The sequence below is a fragment of the Neomonachus schauinslandi genome, chromosome 9, assembly GCF_002201575.2.
Source record: "Neomonachus schauinslandi chromosome 9, ASM220157v2, whole genome shotgun sequence".
In the NCBI taxonomy this organism is placed as follows: domain Eukaryota; kingdom Metazoa; phylum Chordata; class Mammalia; order Carnivora; family Phocidae; genus Neomonachus; species Neomonachus schauinslandi.
This window is the reverse complement of record NC_058411.1, coordinates 49,070,170-49,094,241: the sequence shown is the minus strand read 5'-3', so window position 1 is coordinate 49,094,241 and position 24,072 is coordinate 49,070,170. Positions and strand designations below refer to the sequence as shown.

Sequence of the window (24,072 nt, the reverse complement as noted above, 5' to 3'; positions counted from 1 at the left end):
ACCTGTGTCTTGAAATTGAGGCTGTTCACTGCTTTTCCAATAGAGACTTAAGGCTTTTTTTTTTTATTATGTTATGTTAATCACCATACATTACATCATTAGTTTTTGATGTAGTGTTCCATGATTCAGTATTTGCATATAACACCCAGTGCTCCATGCAGAACATGCCCTCTTTAATACCCATCACCAGGCTAACCCATCCTCCCACCCCCCTCCCCTCTAGAACCCTCAGTTTGTTTCTCAGAGTCCATAGTCTCTCATGGTTTGTCTCCCCCTCTGATTCCCCCCCTTCATTTTTCCCTCCCTGCCATCTTCTTCTTCTTCTTTTTTTTTTTTACATATAATGTATTATTTGTTTCAGAGGTACAAGTCTGTGATTCAACAGTCTTACACAATTCACAGCGCTCACCATAGCACATACCCTCCCCAATGTCTATCACCCAGCCACCCCCTCCCTCCCACCCCCCACCAATCCAGCAACCCTTAGTTTATTTCCTGAGATTAAGAATTCCTCATATCAGTGAGATCATATGATACATGTCTTTCTCTGATTGACTTATTTCGCTCAGCATAGTACCCTCCAGTTCCATCCACGTTGTTGCAAATGGCAAGATTTCATTCCTTTTGATCGCTGCATAATATTCCATTGTATGTATATACCACATCTTCTTGATCCATTCATCTGTCGATGGACATCTTGGCTCTTTCCACAGTTTGGCTATTGTGGACACTGCTGCTATAAACATCGGGGTGCACGTACCCCTTTGGATCACTACATTTGTATCTTTGGGGTAAATACCCAGTAGTGCAATTCCTGGGTCATATGGTAGCTTTATTTTCAACTTTTTGAGGAACCTCCATACTGTTTTCCAGAGTGGCTGCACCAGCTTGCGAGACTTAAGGCTTTTGACAGAGAAGCCCAAGCTGGCGGGGTGGGGGTGGGGGAGGGCTTTGTGTCTTTTTTTACAGCAGTAGCCATCTCTTCCTCCTGCACTGACAAAGGGGGGTTTCTTCAAATATTCCTTTATTGTTTTTCATTGTATTTCAGCGGAAGGTCTGAGGAAACAAACCTGTGAATGGGTGCAAACACCCCTTGTGTCTGCATCTCCCAGAAATTCTATACCATCACAGCCCACAATTGCCCTTTAGCAATTCATTAAAAATTTGTTGATTTCTGCTTGTCCTTTGTTATTGTCGTCATGCTGTGATGAATGACCTCTAGTCACTACATGCCATTAACATTTCCCTAGTTGTGACCATCAAAGTGTCTCCAGATATTGCCAGATATCCCCTTAATGGGAAAAGCACTCTGGAGTGCTCTATATAAATAAATATGAACAAGGTATCATTCCTCCTCTCAATTTGTTTATGGCATATCTACCCTAAAAATAGGCATTCAACAACATTAACCAAAACATGGACTATTATGAGAGGAATCAAGAAGACTTCCTTGATCTAAATGGGTGTCCAAAATTTCACTCTCAGTCATTTTCAGGACTCCATAGCCTTTTCTGTCTTTAGGAGATCCCTCGTAGTATACCAAACCCCCTGAAACTCACTATCAGATATTACATCTCCTGTGTATGCCATAAGAGAAGATGGGAGCCATGACAGCAAGTCATTCATACAAAAAACATATTTTTCCCACATACTAGGATACATGTGTGTATCTGAGCTTTGTATTGTGTTGTGAAAGCTTTCTACCCTGCTATCTGTTCTTGGCATATTGCCACATCTGTTGATAGACATCCCAAATTTCTGTGGGGAATACAGGTTCAGGACCACTGTATAGGCCATCATGAAAGCTAAGATTTATATAATATAGAAATGGGAGTACTGAATCAATGGAAAAATGAAACAAAACTGTCAACCTGTTGATGAAACCAACAAACTGTCAATCAATTTTTTTTTTTTTATCTTTTATGGCAACATTGCCTTACAGCCAGTTAGTGATGTGGTAAAAATATCTGTAGTAAAATGCTTGTGGAAAAGATGTTTATGGCAAAAACACCGTACAGGAGTAAAATAGACCCAAGAGTTAGATTTTCTAATAGAAAAAGTGGGAATCTGTGCTTTAAAAAGAAGAATCATTTAAGGGCTGGGAGGTTGTCCTAATGCCAAGTTTGAGAACTTAGATATGGAGTGCAGTCTAAAATTGGAAATACAATGCAATGTGCATGTTACTTATGAGAATGTCACATTCCCATTTTTAAATTTAATTTCTGAAAGTAGAAAAATAAAGCAGCTTAATTTTTCCATATTGCCACTTGTCTGAAAACTTAAATTCAAAGTATGTTTCCTATGTTCACTAATATTTCTATATTCATAGAGGTGCTTCCACTAATGTTCACTACTTTCCAGGAATCTCCAGAAAATACATAAATTATTTTTAAATTCTTTCAATTTAGTGAAGGCTTCAGAGTCACTAGTAAAGTAACAAAATATAGTGGGTAAAGGTATTTCTGCCAAGTGATTTGGCCTTGATTTCTATGAAAGCATATGCAAATATGCAGACTACAGACAAGGAAGAATATTTTAGGCCAAACCATTTCTGAACTAGAATCAATTCAATAATTCTAAAGCTTATTGTGCAATTTATGGATTATCTAGCCCTGTTCCATTTCTTTTTTCTTTCTGATCCTTGGATTTTGCCAATTTTTCTGCTTATTATAATTCCTCCATAAGGTGATCCAGGGAAAAGAAAAGAGAAAAAATATCTGGATCAAAATATGGCTATTTATGGAAAGCTATCTTGCTTAGGAAAAAAATGTAGGGGTGATATTTTTGCTAAAATTAAATTGAAAGATTATATGTGGTTTTAAAGTGTATGTCCCTAATTATTTTAGAAAAGTAGGTTTAAATGATTTTTGGCTCTTTGCTAAGCTCCTTTTACATTTTTCTTCTTTTTTTAACATTGTTTTCCCATATACAAACTTATAAGGAGCTTTATTTTTTTAATTGGTTTATTTATTTGAAGTTGGGGAGGGGCAGAGAGTGAGGGAGAGAGAGAATCTCAAGCAGATTCCCCTTTGTGCATGGAACCAGAGGTGGGGCTCAGTCCTGTGACCCTGAGATCACAACCTGAGCCAAAATCAAGAGTCCAGTGCTTAACCGACTGCACCACCCAGGCACTGCAACAAATTTAAAAGGAGCTTTAAAAACAAAACAGATGTAATTACAATTCCTGTGAGTGTAGCATGAAACAGGGTCCTGAAGCTATACTCCTTTGTAACACCTCTTACACATACATGCGTAAACATAACAGATATGTGTACAGTCATAAATATATACTGATCCATACACATGTACACATACACTCATATATACTCATATACACATGAATACACAAACATGCATAGACACACACACACACACACACTGGCCCCTTAAGAAAGCCCTTTAACCATCTCTGAAGAACTCTAGGACTGGATGCAGTTTGGAAATTACTGCTATCAATCACGATGATTATGTCATGAAACAAAGTTCTTTAATTGTGTAAGCATCAAAGCAGAGTAGCTAGTATGAGCATACACAAAAATAATGAGTATCATAATCAGCTAAGGTAGAAGATAAAATTAGTATGTTGTATATAAGGAAATACTTATTTATAATTATTATACAAATAAATGGACAGAAAGGGCAGTTATTTGTTACACAAATATTATTAGCATTTTGTTACATAACTTAATTGCACATGTTAATGTGGACATCTACAAGAAAGTGAGAAATGGCCAAAGATAGAAATGCTCTACTGCTTTCTGAAGGACCCAAGATCAATGACATATCTAGACCCATACATTTCGACTCCATCAGTAGCAGATAGGTTTGAGCAGAAGGTTATGGAGGAACACTCTTGCTCCTTCTCACTCCTCGGCCTAGTAATACACTTTGGTGGAATAAAAATGTGACTTAAACCTTGTTACTTTCACCACATTTTTTCCCTATGAGAACAAAGTATTTAACTATATTAAAGCAGATTTTTCAAACAGTAACTCCGTCGATTGTTGATAAGCTTTCTGTATCAGTCAGGATAGTTAGGCTACAAGTAAGAAAATACTCAAATGAAAGTAGCTGTAAAAAAAAAAATAGGGAGGTAACAAGAAATTCAGAGTGTGAGAGTTTTACTATTTGTCATGAAGGTAAGTGCGTAACTTCACTCTTTTTAGTTTTGCAATTCACCCCCACATTCAGCCCTGAGTGTTGCTTATATTGAAAGCTATATGATTCCACATTTGTAGAAAGTAACCATCATGAGGGAAGAATGCAGGGTCTATCCCCTAAAGGAAAATAGGAGTCTAGAACCATTCAAACTATCCTCCTCTTGTGACCTCTGTAATCTGCCTTCAGAAGTGGGCATTTGGGCCTTTCTGGATATACATTTGCAGAAGGAGCCTGATATTTGTTGTCTCACCAATCCCACCCCAATTCCCCAAAGCTGGCTTAATTCTTAGCTATTCTGTGGTTTGCTAAGCTATTCTAAATTTTTCTGTCCTCTTTGTAGTTTCTAGAATGCTATTATTATCTCTTCTTTTCCCTGATTTCTTATTGGTATAAGCCTTTATTTTGTATTGCCATTTTTTTGTGGCGTTTGGGAAGAAGGGGGGAAAAATACATAAAATCAATATGCTAGATTCACTGCAGGTAATGTTTATATTATGTAGGGCAAAATTAAGTGGAACTTTATAGGTATAAATGTCTATGACATTTTTAAAAAAACAGCAACAAGTAAGTGCTAGTATGATTTTTTAAATTTTTTTTATTATGGTATGTTAGTCACCATACATTACATCATTAGTTTTTGATGTAGTGTTCCATGATTCATTGTTTGCGTATAACACCCAGTGCTCCATTCAGTACGTGCCCTCTTTAATACCCATCACCAAGCTAACTCATCCTCCCAACCCCCTCCCCTCTAGAACCCTCAGTTTGTTTCTCAGAGTCCATAGTCTCTCAAGGTTCGTCTCCCCCTCCAATTTCCCTCCCTTCAAGTGCTAATATGATTTTAACTCACTTAAACCACACTGCTACCAACTTCGACAATGCTGCTGCTGACATTTGTTGAGAACAAGCAGTGATTTATGTTAGGCTACTGAGGTAAAGTAAGTTAGTGTTCATTAACTGGCAAAACTATAGAATAAGACAGGCTGACAAAACAATTTGTGCTGATAAATTGTGTACTTATTTGCAAGGCTGGCATAAATAATCTTATTTTTTCAAGGTGCAAACAATAGATAGCAGGAGACCATTAGATGTCATGCCAAGTAGAGGGCCAACAGAGCAATACAGCATCCTCAGGGCTTATTGCGTGAGGACCATTAATTTACATTTTCTCGTGTGTGGGCTCATGTCTAAGAAAAGTCCAAAGTCCAGTTTCAGTAATTTTCAATGATAAAATAGTAATTGTTGAAAGGAACAGGTCTAAATGTCTTTGTGCTATTATTTAGGGAAAAAAAAACCTTTAAGTTCATAAAATTAATGTATTTTCCTCTGAGTTCTAATATAAATCAAGAACAATCATTTTGAGAAGATATTTGTTCAGTCATCAATCGCTATTTTTCATTGATTGGCCCTAATTTTAAAATAGATTCTTTTACATCACTACATCAAAAACTAATGATGTAATCTATGGTGATTAACATAACATAATAAAAAAAAGAAAAAGAAAAAAATAAATAAAAATAAAATAGATTCTTTTATTTTTTTAATTTTTAATTTTTAATTTTTTTAAAGATTTTATTTATTTATTTGACAGAGAGAGAGCAGCGAGAGAGGGAACACAAGCAGGGGGAGTGGGAGAGGGAGAAGCAGGCTCCCCATGGAGCAGGGAGCCCAATGTGGGGCTCAATCCCAGGACCCTGGGATCATGACTTGAGCTGAAGGCAGACGCTTATGACTGAGCCACCCAGGCGTCCCAAAAATAAAATAGATTCTTTTAGATAGAAAATTCATTATTTGTCAAGCTCAAATTTTAAAAATATTCACTTAAGTAACTCCTACTGCCATATTCAGGAAGGCTTGTATGTGGTAAAACATTAAAATATTTGAAACACGAGGATATTATAACTGTGGTTGAATGCACTAATGGAAACTATAAGAATTAAAGTAATGCCCCCATATGTTAATACACAATCACAGAGTTATATGGGAGTTTGAACTTTATCATTAATTAGAAAATGAATATAGAATCTATTGCAGATTAGATTAAAAGGAAACTACTCGAATATAAAAAGTGTCCTTAATATCACCCTGTAAAATAGTTCCATCATTCTGAACATGTTATTAATGAAAACATTTTAAATAAAAATACAAATTTTCATTTTATTTCTCATTCCTTTGATGCAAAAAAAGATAAAACATCTGGGTAGATATGGAATACAGAACATTGGATGTCACACCCACTGAGTTTCATATTGAGATTTATGGGCTGTGTCTCAATTCTGCGGGAAGGCTGAATTCTATTCTAGTATTCTACTCTATGATTAATTCTTCATATATGCTCTATAGCCTACTTTTTCTCCACAATTTCCAAGCCTTCCCAATAGGTCCCATTCAAGTTGTTAGGCCGTTCTTTATTCTTTTAGCAGTTGGCATCTGCTTCTGTTTAAAACATAGTAAGTTCAACTCTCATTTCAGAGTACAACCAATAATATGCTCCAAAATAATGATTGAAGATGTCCAACAGAGACTGCCAAATTTAGGCACTTTTCATATAAAGTGAATTTGCTATTTTCATAAGACAATATTAATGCCTTGATGCTTTCAAAATCCTAACTATAGATGAATACAAAAGAAGACAATACAATATTGGAAGCAAGTTATTATGTAATTCAGAAAATTTTGATAGACTAGAAATACTTACCTACTTCTGGTGCTATTAATAATCAATTTTGTGACCCTAGAGAGTTATTCCATAAATCTAGATCTTGAATTATTCCTCTATAAAAATCACTGGAAAAAAAAAGAAATATATGAGTTTTTATCAGTTTTGTCTGATAAAATCACAGAGAAAAAAAAGTTGAGAATTTATCAGGTTTACCAGATGTCTAATCAGATTTTATTTACTTTGCCAGTTCTAGGTAAATGTTATTTTAAATTATGAACTTACATCAATCCTAAAGAATATGCATGATTTGTTGTTAAAAAATATGAATACACAAGAGAAATAAGAACATTCATGAGACACATAACAAAGGGTGTACTTTCACAATCTAACAAATCATTAGGTAAAATGGCTCAGACTCCCCATATTCATAAAAATGTAATTTGTGCTTCTATTCATTTCAAAGCTTTTCTCTTTGAATAGACAACTAATTTTATTCTTCAGTGTATGTTCATCATTAAATCCTTCCTTTAGTTAAATATGTATATGAATATAACAAGAAGGTTTAGTGCTAAAAAAATCATTTTGGGAGAGAGCAAGATGAAATCTGTTCATTATGAACCATTTATCAAAATTGTGTAGTTTATGTTTAATCTCCCAAGAATAGATCAACTTTTCATCATGACATAAATCTGTAGTAAAAATTACAGCACTTCACTTACTGATTTTTAAAGGAAAAGTAACCCTTATAAATCAAGTGGCTAGGCTATAAAAATTTGGTAGAGCAAAGTGGTTTTTAAAATCCTGATTTGCTGGGCGCCTGGGTGGCTCAGTTGGTTAAGCGACTGCCTTCAGCTCAGGTCATGATCCTGGAGTCCCGGGATCGAGTCCCACATCGGGCTCCCTGCTCAGCAGGGGGTCTGCTTCTCCCTCTGCCCTCTTCCCTCTCGTGCTCTCTGTCTCTCATTCTCTCTCTCTCAAATAAATAAATAAAATCTTTAAAAAGAAAAAAATCCTGATTTGCTACACAAATTTAAAACACCACAACTCTCTCTTAAACTCTGATAATTACATTTCACATGCTCCTTTTCCAAAATATACTCCCCAATATTGTTGGTAGTGAGATTGAGGAGACCCAGATATGTTATATTAATTTAAAATTATGTTATATTCAAAGCATTGGAATTGATTAAAGAATGGAGATATTGAAGAAACCAAACTTAATACAACGTTATTATTGGCCTCTATCTTCACATCATGGAAGAAATTAGTTCTTTTTTTTTAATTTACAATTTTAGTAAATTTAGTATAAAAAACAAACATCTATAGTGTTCCTTTTAAGATATAAAATATTCCTTTGATATTAAAAAAACACAATTATGCACTTATGAGTTTACACATATATAGATACTATTTCTGGGGACATACACCCTGAACCATGTGTTTGCCTGTAGGCTGGGGAAAGACCTACTTTTCATTAGGTTTTGCTTTTGTTCTATTTTAATGTATTTTGTTCATGGTATGTATTACTTTCTAAATCCATTTTACTTAGGTTTAATTTACCATAGTAAAGCACAATCAAGTAAAATGTATAGATCCAGGTGGATTTTTCACAAATAACATACAACTTCATAACCTCATTCTTCAATCAAGCAACTGCTGATCTTATTTACATCACTATGGGTTTTTTTGTCTTTTCTAAAACTTTACATAAGTAGAATTGTTTTTGCCTTCATTCACTCTGCATAATGGTTTTTGAGATACATTAATTTTGTTACCTGTATCAGGTAGTGTGTTCTTTTTTAATGCTTGCTGTGTTGTATTCCATTGAATAAATATACCACAGTCAGTTTATCCATTCACCTGTTGATGGATATATGGGCTGTCTCTAGTTTACGGCTCCTATGAACAAATTTATATGAACACGAGGAGTTATTGTAGAGTTGTATGTTTTTATTTCTCCTGGTAAAATACCTGGAGTAGGAGTGTATGATAAGTGTATTTTAATGTTATAAGACATTGGAAATCAATGTTAAAAGTGGCCATACCATTTTGTATTTCTATCGAAAATATCTGAGAATTCCATTTGCTCCATATCTTCACCAATACTTGGTATTGTCAACGTTTTTTTTTAATCTTAGCTTTTCAGGTGTGTGTGTCTACAGTAATATATCATTGGGTTTTATTTTGCATTTTCCTAATAACTAAAAATATTGAGCATCTTTTGCCCATTTTTGTTTGGTTGTTTTCTAATTATTATAAGAGGTTTTTATACATTTTGATAATAAGCCCTTTGCATTATTAAGTAATGTAAATATATCCTGTTGTTTGGCTTTCTTTTTCACTTTGTAATGTTTCCTTTTGAAGAGGATTTTTAAATGAAGTTCAATTTATTGTTTTTTGTTTTTGTTTTTGTTTTCACATGTGGGGGGTTTTGTCCTAAAACACTTTGGCTGACATCTCATTCACAATGAATTTCTCTTATGTTTTCTTCTAGAATTTTATAGTTTTAGGTTTTTATTTAGGCCTATGGTCCATTTTGAGTTAATTTGTCACATTTTATGAGGTAGGGACTAAAGTTCTTTTCTTTTTTCATAGACATATCCAGGTGTTCTAGCACAGTGTGTGGAAAATTCAATCTTCCTAAATTGAATTACATTGGCACCTTAAATCAAGTGATCACTTACATGTGTGTCTATTTATGGATTCTATTCTGTGATATTGATTTTGTTTTTAGGCTTATGCCTATATGATACACTGTTTAATTCTGTATCATTACAGTATGTCTTGCAATAAAATAGTATACACCCTTTGACTTTGTTCTATTGTTTTAAAATTGCCTTGGCTATTCTGGGATCTTTCCATTTTCACATAAATTTTAGAGTTAGTTATGTAAACAAGCATGTTTGCAAATAAGGATGGTTTTATTTCTTCATTTCCAATCTATATGACTTCTACTATATTGTTTACCTTCTTGTATTGACAAGGATTTTCAGTACAATATTGAATAAAAGTAATGGGAGCAAATTTTTTCACATTTTCCTGAGTTCCTTGATTTTAGAGGTTAGAAGCCAATCTTTCACCATAAAATATGATGTTATTTCTGTTTTATAAGAAATGTTTAAATTTCACCTAAGTTTTACAATTTATTTGATAAATCATTCATGATATTCCCCTCTTATCTATTTAATGTCTGAGGATTAGAGGGTTAACAGTGATGCCCCCTCAACTTGACAATGTTTTTCTCATGGATCGCAGTCATGCATTGATTATTATAACAAGTGTGGAAATAGCTGTTTCTTGAACTTCATTGTTAGATGCACATTTAGATTTGCTTGTCTTCTTGTTTTTTGATCTTTATCAAAATAAATACCTTTTCTTATCCACTAATATTCCTTTAACTGAAGCATACTTTGATATTAATAGAGCCACTTCAGCTTTGTAATGATTAGTGTTTGCATGCTACACCTTTTTCCCATTCTTTTACTTTTTACCTATGTCTTTATATTTAAACTCTAGGTATTTTTAATATCATATTGTTGAGTCTTCCTTTGTGTTTATATTTTAGTATGCATTTACCTTATTTGTAACTCTTCATTCACTTAAGCAGATATATTTTCTAACTAGAATCATTTGTCTTCAGCCTAAAGTACTTATTATTTTATAATATAGGTCTATTTTTAAAAATATATTTTTCTCCTTTTACTTATTCATTGCCAAATACTCCATATCTATTCACAATAGAGAATCATGGTAAAAGAACAAAAATCTTGTGTACTGACCACAACCAATATTAACAATTTAAATAATATTATATTTTGTGGATAGAATGAAGCAATAAAAAAATACTCAAATTCATTTATCCATTTTCTAGCTAATAGATTTTTAAGTTGATTCTTTCTTTCCCTCCTCTCCCTCTAGCAAATATTGATATAATGAATATTCTTGTGAATAGTTCTTTGTACAGGTGATTTTAAGCTTCTCTAAAGTGTATACTTTGAGTAAAACTGTAGAACAAAGGCTTAGGTACATCTTTAAAACTATTATTCATTGCCTAGTTGATTATAAGGCCATTTTACCAATTCTATGCACACTTGGGGTGGAATTAGGGATAGTATACAGAGTTGCTACAATATATTATATAAAAGGTCCAGTTTTCAACAAAGTTTAGATAACATAGAAAGAAATAGAAAGGAGTGACCCATTTGATAGGGGGGAAAAAAGAAAAAGACAGTAGAAACTGCTTTTGAGGGGGCCCAGGTGATGGGCTTAGCAAGAAAGACTTCTAAGAAGCTACTTTAAATATGTTCAAAGAATTAAAGGCAACCATACCAAAAGAAAATAAAGGAAAGTGTGATGAAATTATTTCATCAAATAGAGAACATCAAAAAGCAGATAGAAATTATTAAATAATTAACATATCAAAATTTTAGAATGAAATTCCAGAATTCCTAGAATTTTATATCCAAAATTTTTAAAAATTACTAAAGGAATCAACAATAGATTGGAGAGAGCAGAAGAAAAAAAACATTAAACTTGAAGATATATCAATAGATATTATACAATCTAAATGGAAAGGAAAAATAATAAAGAAAAAATAAGCAGTGCCTCAGAAAAATGTGGAATCATCATCAGGCACAAGATTGTACATATACCAGAGGACAAAAGAACCATAAGGAGAAAAGAGAGAGGAAAAAGAGGGGGAAAAGTGATGACAATGTAAAAATAAAAAACAAAAATAAAAAGAGATGCCTGAGTGCATCTCTATCTACATTAGCTATGCTGGTGTCCAGATTGGCAACGCCTGCTGGGAGATCTATTGCCTGGAACATGGCATCCAACCCAGATGCCAAGTGACAAGATGCCAGATGCCAAGTGACAAGACCATTGGAGAAGGAGATGACTCCTTCAACACCTTCTTCATTGAGACGGGTGCTGGCAAGCATGTGTCTAGGGCAGTGTTTGTAGACTTGGAACCAATGGTCATTGATGAAGTTCACATTGGCACCTACGGCCAGCTCTTCCACCCTGAGCAGCTCATCATAGGCAAGGAGGATGCTGCCAAAAACTATGCCCCAGAGCACTACACTATTGGCAAGGAGATTATTGACCTTGTCTTGGATCAAATTTAAAAACCAGCCAACCAGTGCACAGGTCTTTAGGGATTCTTGGTTTTCCACAGCTTTGCAGGGGAAATTGGTTCTGGGTTTACTTCCCTGCTGATGGAATGTCTCTCTTTCAATTGTGGCAAAAAATCCAAGCTGGAGTTCTCCATTTACCCATCCCCTCAGATTTCCACAGCTGTAGTTGAGCCCTGCAACTCCATCCTCACTAACCACACCACCCTGGAGCATTCTGTGCCTTCATGGTAGACAATGAGGCCATCCGGACATCTGTCATAGAAACCTTAATATTGAATGCCCAACCTATACTAACTTAAATAGGTGATAGGTCAAATTGTGTCCTCTATCATAGCTTCCCTCAGATTTGATGGAGCCCTAAATGTTGATCTGACAGAATTTCAGACCAATCTGGTCCCCTGTCCCCACATCCACTTCCCTCTAGTCACATATGCTCCTTTCATCTCTGCAGAGAAAGCCTACCATGAACAACTTTCTGTAGCAGAGATCACCAGTGTATGCTTTGAGCCAGCCAACCAGATGATGAAATGTGACCCTCACCATGGTAAATACATGGCTTCCTGCCCATTGTACCATGATAACATGGTTCCCAAAGATGTCAATGCTGCCACCACCACAATCAAGACCAAATGCAGCATCCAGTTTGTGGATTGGTGTCCCACTGGCTTCAAAGTTGGTGTTAATTACCAGCCTCCTACTAGTACGTGTTGGAAACCTGACCATAATACAGGAAGCTGTATACATGCTGAGGAACAACACAGACATTGCTGAGGCTTGGGATGGCCTGGACCACATGTTTGACCTGATATATGCCAAACATACCTTTGTTCACTGGTATGTGGGTGAGGGGAGTTTTGGGGGGCCCGGAAGGACATGGCTGCCCTCGAGAAGGACTATGAGGAGGTTGGTGTGGATTCTGAAGGAGAGAAACAACTAATTACCGTTCCTTTCAGTCCTGCAACACGTCACACTCAGAACTTTAGCTTCAACATTAGCTGACAAGCATTAAAGCTTTCTAGTTGGATTATCTTCACTTTTCACTGAAATCATGTCTTACTTTTCCATGCATACCTGTAAGATTTTTCCATTACGTCTCAAAGTAAAGGCTTTAAGGAATAAAAAAAATAGATGAAAAGGGTACATTTTCCAACTCAATCTATGAGGCCAATAGTACCCTGATGTCAAAACAGATAAACACAAAAAAGGAAACTAAAAATTAATGTTTCTTTAGACTGTGTATGTGAAAAATCCTCAGAGTACTAGAAAACTAAATCTAACTAAAGCAACATATAAAAGGATTATAAACTAGGACCCAGTAGGGAGGCACGTGGGTGGCTCAGTTAAGCGTCTGCCTTTGGCTCAGGTCATGATCTCAGGGTCCTGGGATCGAGCCCCGCATTGGGCTCTCTGCTCAGCAGGGAGTTTGCTTCTCCCTCTGTGCCCTCTCTCTCAAATAAATAAATAAAATCTTAACAACAAAAAAAAAAAACACACAAAACCATAACCCAGTAGGATTCATCCCAGGAATCTAAGGTTGGCTTAACATCCAAATATCAATGAATGTAATACACATTTTAGTAAAGTAGTGGCCTTATGAAGAGGTCCTATAATGCCCTGTAGTGTAATGTCCTCTGTTCACCAGACGTGGTGCTTTTTAGGGGTGTCTAAGTGTGTTGCATGTGCCCTACTATTGTGGTTGAGTCATGTTTGCCTTCAGTCCAGTTATCTGCAATGGTTCTCTTTGCCTGTTGTAGGCAGGGTTTGGTTTCTGTGTTGTTAGTGGGTCAGTCTGGGGCTGCCTTGAACTTGAGTTGAGTCAGCCCAGGCATTTAGCAGAGCTGCAGTAGCATTGAACTGCAGGGGGCACTCTCCCTTTGTTATCCCTGAGAAGCTTTCATTGGTGGGTGGGGCTGCAGTCAGACCAGTTATCTGCCTCCAGCCCACTGCTGGGGCTGTAGTGAAACTGGTGCATATGGTTATCTTCCCCTCTCCTCAGGGCAGGAGTCACTTTGGAGAGGTGCTTGTCCCTGTCAGGACTACTTGCATATTACCAGGCTTATGGCACCATTTTGGTTGGACTCTTGCCAAAGGTGTATTAAAGGGCATGTCCTCAGAAAATTACAGGGGTCGAGTGTGAAGTGCCAGCAAGTTCCTCCCAGGTCCACTGTGGGAAGGGACCTGCAAACACCTGGGAAAACTCCTTCCAAGAACGGCTGAGTTGGAGCAGGCAGATTCACAGAAGTACCTGGGGGCTGGGCACTGTTAGGAAGCTAGGTGCAGAGTGTTGGCACTCTGCTGGTTCCTGCAGGTGTCCATATATCCAGGCTGAGAGGCAGGGGTGAGAAATGGTACCCACCCTCTCTTTTGTTCCTGGAGAAGTCTCTCAAAGAACCTAGCCCTTCCAGCCCACATAGTGAGATTAGTAAATAAATCTCCTTCCTGTATACCCTAGGTATTTTTCAAACTGTTCTTTCTATGCTATATCTCAGCCCGCTGTTCACTGTGCTATCTCTTTAAGGGTGGAAACTCAGTTTCCTATTACCCTTTGGTTCTCCCAGAGCTGAGCCCACTGATTTTTAAGGTTATAGGTGTTAATCCCCACTGATTATAAAAACTCATGAAGCCAGGCCCCTCTGGCCTTCAAAGCCAAATATTGTGGGGGATTACTCTTCCCGGTGTGGTTCCCCCTACCCTCCCCCAATGCCTGGGCTGCCCTGTATGGGGGTCAGCTTGTCTCCCATCCCCACACCCCTGGTGTCCCTCCCTTCTACAAATGTCCCATGGGTATGTTTAGCTCCTGACCATCTCTGTCTTTTTTACTCTCTTCGGTGTAGTCTCTTCTCTACATTTAACTGTGGAAAATCTGTTCTGCTAATCTTCAGGTTGTTTTCTGGGTGTGAAAGGATGTTCTGTGTACTTGTTTCTCATTTATATAGATTTCAAATTTCATACCAGTACAAAGATGGAATTTCTAGTTTTAACTGGATCGGATTCCATTCTTCGAAAATCCTTAAACTCAATTCTGCAGTCAGTTACAAGCAAAATGTCTTACCGCTATAAAGATTTTAAGTGCTTGCAACTCTAAATTTAAGCTTCAGGCCTCTAGTGTTAAATGTCTGTAATTCATGCCAAGTGTCAGAATCACTGTAATGAGAAACAGTGAGACATAGTGCCGTTGTTACATGTCATCTGTGGAGTACCAAAAATATCTTCAATGTCAGTGTTAATGCTATAATTGCAGGGGCCATTGGTGACATGTTAGAGTCAATACTTTAATCTGAAGAGGCCATCATCATTAATCGGTTGTACTCACAGGCTAAGAAATGGCTCCATTTTCATAGCTTAAAATCAAAGTGTATTTGCAGTCTTTGTGTAAGTTCTAAGCCTTTCTTTTAAAAGTCATTGACTAAGGCTTATTTTCATGATGAGTTCAGCATGAAAGCAGAAGCAAGAGTAATTTCATACTCTTAATGACTTTTTTCTTTAATACTTAAACAGGAATTATTGCTTTTTAAAGGACCCTTTGCTTTTATATTAAAATTTGTTAAGCTCAAACATTAGTACTTCATTAAACTGTTTTTGAGTTTTCTAATATAATAAGGTCTAATGGCTTAATTAAATTAAGCAAACATAACATTTAGCAGGCATGCTGTATTTTCTCCAAACTACTGATTTTCAATCTTTAAATTCTTGAGGGATAGTAGTTCTGCATTCAGATCTTTTACCACATAACATCTTGCACCATATAATTAAAACGTTTGCATTTGTTTCCAGATAAAGTACCTGATTTAGGCCTCCTTCTTTCCCCTGATAATAGAGATGTAAATTGAAAGAAAGCAGTCTAGAACTAGTGAAAATTTGAAATAGCCCCAATGGAGATTTGAAAGGGGGATCAATTAGGAATAAATAAAAGGATTTGCAATTAGAGAACAGGTTGCAGAAGCTACAGCTCCTACATTTGTAGCAGAACCAATCGCTAAGACTGTGGGATAGTTGTTTTCGCTCTCAAAGCAATCCGCAATGTCACAATAACATGATAAAAACAAGAGGATAGATGCAAGGGATTTTTATGAATAAACAGTACTTGATGATCTGTTGGAGTAAGAATCAGGACTGTCTAGGATGACTCCAGGGTTTCTGCCTTGGGAAATGCGTGGATCATAATGCTTTCCCAACAGAAAGCTCAAGACAAGATGAAAATGTGGTAAGATGCAGAAGATAATTCACCTTCAGTCTCTTGAGGTCATGTTACTTGAGAGGCTTCCAGGTGGAAAGATTATGAAATTCAGGCACTTAAAATCAAAATAAAATGAAATGTGCTCAGTTTGGGCTGCTAGTTGTTGAGTAAATGGGGCCTTGACAAAGAACCCCTGTTTCCTTAGGAATCAGGTTCTTCATCTTAGACGAGGAAAAATAAAAGGAAGTTATTCTGTAGTACACTTACGACAAATTCTCAAGAGAATGATGTTGACAGTTCTATAATCACAGTCTGAAGCAGTTCCTAGAAGATTATTAAATATACAGGGTCTGATGGAAGATCCATACTACGTTTCTTATCTAACTCCCAAAAATATGTGATATATGGAACTGTTTCATTCAACTGCGCTCAACTATAGAGATTGTTAACAGTTACTTAACTTTTTTTTTTTCATTTTTCTAATGGGAATGAAAAACACATATGAAGAAGAGGTATGTCTTCCTATTGGCCAACTCAATTATTCCTCATTTTTTAACATTTGTCATCTCTGTGAATAGGTTGCCACCTGTGTAATCAGGTAGAAAAAAGTTTTATAATATTAATAGAAATTACACTAATATTTATTGCAATACTGGTATATCAAATATATTTAAATTTTGTGTATTTTAGGCTTTAGGGAGTCATAATTTTACCTGAAAATATCAGACAAAAGCAAAAAGTATCTGTAAAGCCATTCTTTCTGAGAAAGATAGAAAGTAAGAAGTGGAAAACTAGCTCTCCAGTTTCTTTCGCAGAGGTGACCACAAATAACAATCCTTGTCATTATTTCAGTTCTTGCAAACAAACTCAATAGGGTGAGGGAAAGTTATCCCAGAGAGAACAATGTAACTAATGTAAAAGAAGTAAAAAGCAGGGCACTTGGGTATGGTTTCAGCTCAGGTCATGATCTCAGAGTCCTGAGATTGAACCCCACCTCAAGCCCCAAATGGGGCTCCATGCTCAGTGGGGCATCTGCTTCTCTCCCTCTCCCTGTGCTCTTTCCCCTGCTCATGTGCTCTTGCTCTCTCTCTCTCTCCCCCTAAAATAAAAACAAATAAATCCTAAAAAAAAAAAAAAGAAGTAAAAAGCAAATGTAGGAAAGGTAAACATGAAAGACTACCAACTGTTTAAAGCAACAATGTTAACAAATCACTGTGGTGTGGATAACATAACTGACAGTAAAATATATAACAATAGAGGAAAATCAGCCAGAAGAGTTTAAATAGCATTAAAGCAAATGTTTTACATTATACTGGACCTTGTCTGATTTAAGGTACATGGTAATAAGTTATGGATGCCTTTTGTAATTTCTGAAGTAACTAGTAAAATAATGATAATTAAAGTCATAGCAAGTCAAGATAACAGAAGAGATACAATGAAATAATAAAACATATGCAATTTATACAAAAAAAAACAAGAAAAGGGAAATAAAAAGCCAAATAAAAGATACTGCAAATAGAACAAAATGAGCAAGATTTTATGCCCCCACCCATATAAATACACACATATATATATATACACACAGACATATATGCTATGTAAACACGCTATGCAAGCAAAAACAAAGCTGATTGGGCTGTACTAATATACTATATATTATAATATTTTTAATTTATATTCATATGTAATATTAATATAGCACAAATGGACCTAAAGGTAAAAGGTAAAACAGGAGAGATAAAGAGAAACATTTCATAATGATCGGTAACTTAACAGGAACTTATAACATTAATAAATTTATATAAGCTTAATAATATAGCTTTAAAATATATAAACCCAAAAGTGACAAACCTAAAATAAGAAATCAGTAAATCCACAATGTAAGTGGGAGATTTTTAAATATTTCTGTTAGTAACATATAGAAAAAGGAGACAGATACAGCACATTTAAACATCATGATTAACCAATTTGACCTAATTGAGATTACATCCAACATATGCAGAAAAATATATCTCTTTCAAGTGTACATAAAACATTTATCAAAATATTCTGGACCATGAATCATGTCTCAACACATTTCAGAGGTTGACAATAAGACAGTGTATGTTCAGTGAATACCGTCAAATTAAGTCAGAGCCCACTAAGGAAAAAATAACTAGAATATATCCACATTTGTGGAAATGAATCAGAACGCTTCTAACTAACCTATGGGTGAAATAAAAAGACAATCACAAGGGCATTAGAAAATATTTTTAACTCAATGGTGATGAAAATATAGCAGATCAAAATGTTGAGGATGCAGCCAAGGCAATAATTTACAAAAATGGGAAACTCCCATTCTATAGTCCTAGCATCCACAGATGCACTTCAGGGTTAGAATGTGAGAGACAGTGTGCCTTCAGACACCTTTTTAAAGCAGCTTGGAGGCCAAGCATCTATAGAAAATATTCCTCGGGTCCCCTTTGCAGGCAAAATTAATATCATTTCCCATTTGTTTCATGGTGAAGACCATTGTCTGATATTTGGCTGAGTCTTCTACCTTACCTTCCATCAGGTTATTAACTCTGTCACAGGAAATGGAATTATAAAATAGAACCTTGCCTACTCTGTATTTCACCATGTAAAATCAAATCACACATATCAACAGAATAAAAGTCAATGCTAAATTTCGGATGCCTATGGTTTGAAGACTGAAACCTGATATGATTTCAAACTAAGACAATAACGTGTAAAGCTGACCTCCAATCATGGAGCTTAGATGGCTCTCTGAAGACTTCCAATCCCCTCTCTGGACAGATGCAGGGTGCTCTAGAGAATTAATCAGCAAAGAACCAAATGAATCGGTCATTTGAGCCAGGCTGCCTCATAGACTGCTGGCCTTTGAACAAAGTGGCAAGATCAACAAAATCACTCTGTTCCATTTTTATAAATTTAGCCAGAAAGGGTCACTGGTTTTTAAAGAAGTAAGAAGATTAAGATATTTCAAGACATACAGAAATCAAGTGAGAAACATGGAAAAAAAATTCTCTCTGTTCAACCAGGCATAATAAACATCACAATTAATACAAGCATGTTAAATTATCCTTAATCATTAAAATTAACTTATACATTCTTTCCATTTGCTATATTTCAAATTACTTCAACTTTAATTAGCACCAGTATTATTTTCTCTTAATCACTTTCATAAAAATGAAAGTTATCTCTATCTCTAAGTCTGTTACGTTGGGTTCCCTTAAATCCCCAATCATATTTCATTTGTTAGGCAAATATTAACTTGATTGATAAACATCAGACAATCCTTATTTTCCTCTGCCTTTTACAGGATTTCAGAGGGTTTCCAGATACTGGTGTTATTTTCTTCTTAAGATGAGTTTACATTTCAATAATTTAGAAACTAAAGTGTTTATTTCATATGCACATTTGGGTTAGGTGTCCCCACATATTCATGCTAGATAAATTGCATACTTTTAGGTATGACAATAATTTCTGGATAGGAAAACCCAGGTCATCTCACACACAAAAGAAAAATCATGCTTAAACTAATGTTTTTCAAACTGTGGTTCTGAATCCACTTGCATTTGTTATAAATGCTGACACTCTGATCCTACCCCAAACCTACTGAACAAAAAGTAGGGGGAGGATCAGACCCCTGTATTTTTAATAAGCTCCTCAGGTGAATTCTTATGTACACTCCAGTGCATAAGAATATTGAAAACAAATATCTAGAATACAGCATTTTAATTTTATATAAATTATATCCTTAAAAAATACAGTGAACTGACAAATTCAATGTCTAGAGTGGGAATTTCTTTAAAAAATGGAATCTATTTATAAAAAGTTTGGAATAGCATCTGAGTTCTCTCATAGAGCCAGAATGGTTAAATCCATAATATCTTGATAAACAATGTAAGTCAGTCAGAATTTGTAGAGAAGAGAAAAATAAGAGAATAAATGAGCAGAATTGCACAACTGTTAGTATTCTCATCATTTTAAGAAAAAAATAGCTTCTAGGACATTATGATGACTAAAGATTAAAGCTGTTCTGCACACACACCATTCCTGATTACCCTGGAAATGGGACCTTCACCCTATCAAAATGATAATAAAAACTAAATGCAAATAAGGTAAATGAAATTGAGAAAAGGAGCCTCACTTATTCTAGGTAGGCTGTTTGAGAAACGATGCTGAGCCAAGCCAAAATGAGGACATGAGAAGAATAGAGTGATGTATAAAACAGTTGGGTCTGCATATCTAAGAAAGAGAGAGACCTTTATCCCATGTATTGCTGAGTTGTTATTTTGTGATGATTCCAGTAGTTTCGGCATTAAATAAGTCATTATGTCTCAATATGCCCATGCTGTCTTACCTAGTTAATTCACTGGTCTCCCTACTCTGAGAGGCACCTAAGATTAGACACACTGGACTTGGGAAAGATAAGTTTAAGTAGCCCAGGCACCTTGCTGCTTTACTTGGCTCTACTCCTTGCTCTCAGGATCCAGGTCCTAAAGTTCCCCTTAGGAGTAAGGGGTAAGGAGCTCCAAAATATAAATGCTGGTCCGTTCATTCAGGTGGATAGCCTTTATTACCATGTTTTATTTTCTGCACAGATTTTAAAAATCAAAGTAATACACGTACATTTTAAAAGTCTAACTGTAGGGGTGCCTGGGGGCTCAGTAGTTGGTTGAGCAGCTGACTCTTGATTTCAGCTCAGGTCATGATCTCGGTGTCCTGGGATCCAGCGGGCTCAGCGCTCAGCGGGGAGTCTGCTTCAGGACTCTGTCTTTCCCTCTGCCCCTCCCCTCACTTGCTCTCTCTCTCAAATAAATAAATAAATCTGTTAAAAAAAAAGTTAACTATAATGAAAAACAATTGACCCTTTCCTCACTTCTTCCTATTCCCGAATCCCTCTCCCCTAAATTTTGTAACTATTTTTTCTGACACCTACCTACTTGGTTATAAATGAGAGGGTTATACTCCTATTTCTTGAATTACCAGTTTAAGATATTAACAATTTCCTTATATTATGCAAGAAGAGGATTTATATTTTCCCTAATTTGTTCTTTTTAAATGCCAGCCCCTTTCCTTCTTCTGTTACACCTTGGGTATCCTTGGGTATAGAGCCTCTAGTTCAATTTCTGCACCAAATAAATTCTATTCTCTTGCAGGGAGTAAGAGAGGCAGCTGTGTGGCTGCACAAGATTGGGAAGGGGCCCCAAGATTCTTACAAAGACTTGTAGTTTATCCTCCTCCTTTTTTACCTCTATTGTACCTGGTCCTCTAGTGTGAGAACCCCCAGTGAGAACTATCTTGCTTGCCTTTGACATTTCCTTTCATCTTTTATCTACTTTCCAGCTTCTAAAACTATGTTGTCATCTCCTATCTGACTTATTTTGGAGTTTAAAACATATTTATTTTTTTTACTGCCCTTGGCCAGGTTTCAGAAAGAAGCAAAGTTAAATGCATATGTACAGTACCTTGTGTTTAACCCCAAGTTTCCTGAATAAATAATATAATCCCTTTATTGCTTCATTGGATCACTTCTGTATAAATCAAGTACCAGTGTTTGTCTTGTATTAGTTTAGTTTAATTTAATGGAAAATATTCTTATTGCTTTAATTCTGACAATGCAATGAGAGTACAGTAAAACAGGCATTCTCAGACTTTGATCATGATCATGTAAATTGGTATAACCCTTTTAGAAAACAATATAGTTTCAGTATATATTTAAAAGCCTTTAAGATTTTTTTTTTAAGATTTTATTTATTTATTTGAGAGAGAGAATGAGAGAGAGAGAGCATGAGGGGGGGAGGGTCAGAGGGAGAAGCAGACTCCCTGCCGAGCAGGGAGCCCGATGCGGGACTCGATCCTGGGACTCCAGGATCATGACCTGAGCCGAAGGCAGTCGCTTAACCAACTGAGCCACCCAGGCGCCCTAAAAGCCTTTAAGATTTTAATGCTCTTGGGCCCAGTAAAATTCTACTTCTAAAAATCTAAGGAAACAATCTTAAATACAAGAATAAGAAAATTATGCACAAAGTTACTTATGCACTTATTATAAGAGAATAAAAGAGATAATAATCTATCAGTAAGAAAATGGCTAAGTAAGGAAAGGTATAAACACCCAAAAGAAAGGTATACAGATATTTAAACAATTAAGATGGAATGGGGCTGAAGGCCCACTCAAAAGAGTTGTAGCCTCTGTGAGAAAGGGTTTTTTAGAGAGAGAACAAAACCTGGTAAATATGCTTATTGAAGACATATTTATATATTATTAGTATGTTGGAGTTAAAAAAACCAGTGATTTGGTCTTGGACAAGACTTATTAAATATTTAAAATACCTTCTAATTCTAAGAATTAGTTCTTAGAAATGTATAAGCTGTGATTTACAAAATAGAATCCAAGTACTTGAAAAACACAAGTCAGTTTGGCTCAAAAGGACTTGGGGTATATTTAAATCAGCATAACTTATTCGTATGGCAGTACTAAATAGCTTCTGAATGTCTACTTTGATAATGATACATGAATATTCTTACTCCAGGGGCCAGTGCAACTAATTACTTTGGAACACTGGTGTTTAAATTTATGCCAGCATTCTCTTTCTTGAGAAAAGTGCAAACCACCTCATATAAATTCAACTCATTTGTTCACAGTATTTCTAGCCGATATGATATATGAAACAAATAGATTCCCAAACTTAGAATTAGTAAGCTACAAAGAATATTTGGCATCTTGTTGAAATCTGTATCATAAAATCAAACTCTCCTGTACCCTAAGTCAACTGTTTTTTGCACTGGCCTTCACTGTCATTTCATTAGACTGAAAAAGCTTCCCTCAAGAATGATCAACTGTAATGCAGAGGAGATTAACCTCTCACTTCCTGGTAATGATTTTAGGGTATTAAAAAGCTACAGTGAGCCTGAAGCAAGTGAGAACATTAATGATCAGTTATGTTTGAACAAAGTTTATGATTGAAATTCAATAACTGAAGCCACTGTGACAACATTACTCTAATAATCAGAACGGCTTAATGGCCTATGTCAAAATGGAGTATAACCATATATCATTTATATCATCTTACAAGCACTGAGAAAATAACTAACTTGGGATATTTTATGCTGATTGACTCTTTGCAAGGATTGTTTATTTCAAATGAGTTAAAAGGAAATTCATCCCTCTTGATTCTACTGACTATTTCAGTCACACTAATCATATGTACTTCACTGACTATGATAAAAGTCTGACCTATAATTAATATTGTGCCTTGAGTGATCCTCCAATGTAGACAGAACTCCATCTTAACGACTACTATCATAGCATTTCATTCTATGCAATGACTATGTCCATTTCCCAAATAAAAGACTCTTTTAAAGCTACTTTGGTGCTATAAATATAATACCATCTATTAAAAGAAAGCCTTATAAATATTTATGAATGATTGTAAGTCCTGTCTATAAAGCTGTTTAAAATACTAACCTTTTAGGGGCACCTGGGTGGCTCAGTTGGTCAAGCAACTGCCTTCGGCTCGGGTCATGATCCTGGAGTCCGGGGATCGAGTCCCGCATCGGGCTCCCTGCTCGGCAGGGAGTCTGCTTCTCCCTCTGACCCTCCTCCCTCTCATGCTCTCTGTCTCTCATTCTCTCTGTCTCAAATAAATAAATAAAATCTTTTAAATAAAATAAAATACTAACCTTTTAGTTCATTGCAATGACTTTCTATGAATGTGTATTTAAAGTGCATTATGATTTTTTTAGTATCAAGAGGTACTGGTACCATGAGGGGTAAAGACGGAATTAACTAGGAACGCGGGGCGTGAATAGATTCCCTTCCTTTAGTCGTGTGTACTAGTGGCAATACCATAGTCTGCTTCCTTAGACCCAGTCATGTAGTGATTTGGGAAAGGAAAAAAGGAAAGAAATGTGTAACCTTGGGAAAC

The 24,072-nt window shown here is 35.8% G+C and overlaps 1 pseudogene; it reads left to right on the top strand.

The window, feature by feature from the left end:
- The first annotated feature begins 11,568 nt into the window (after positions 1-11,568).
- Positions 11,569-12,960, top strand: LOC110590562 (annotated as a pseudogene).
- The last annotated feature ends 11,112 nt before the right edge of the window (positions 12,961-24,072 follow it).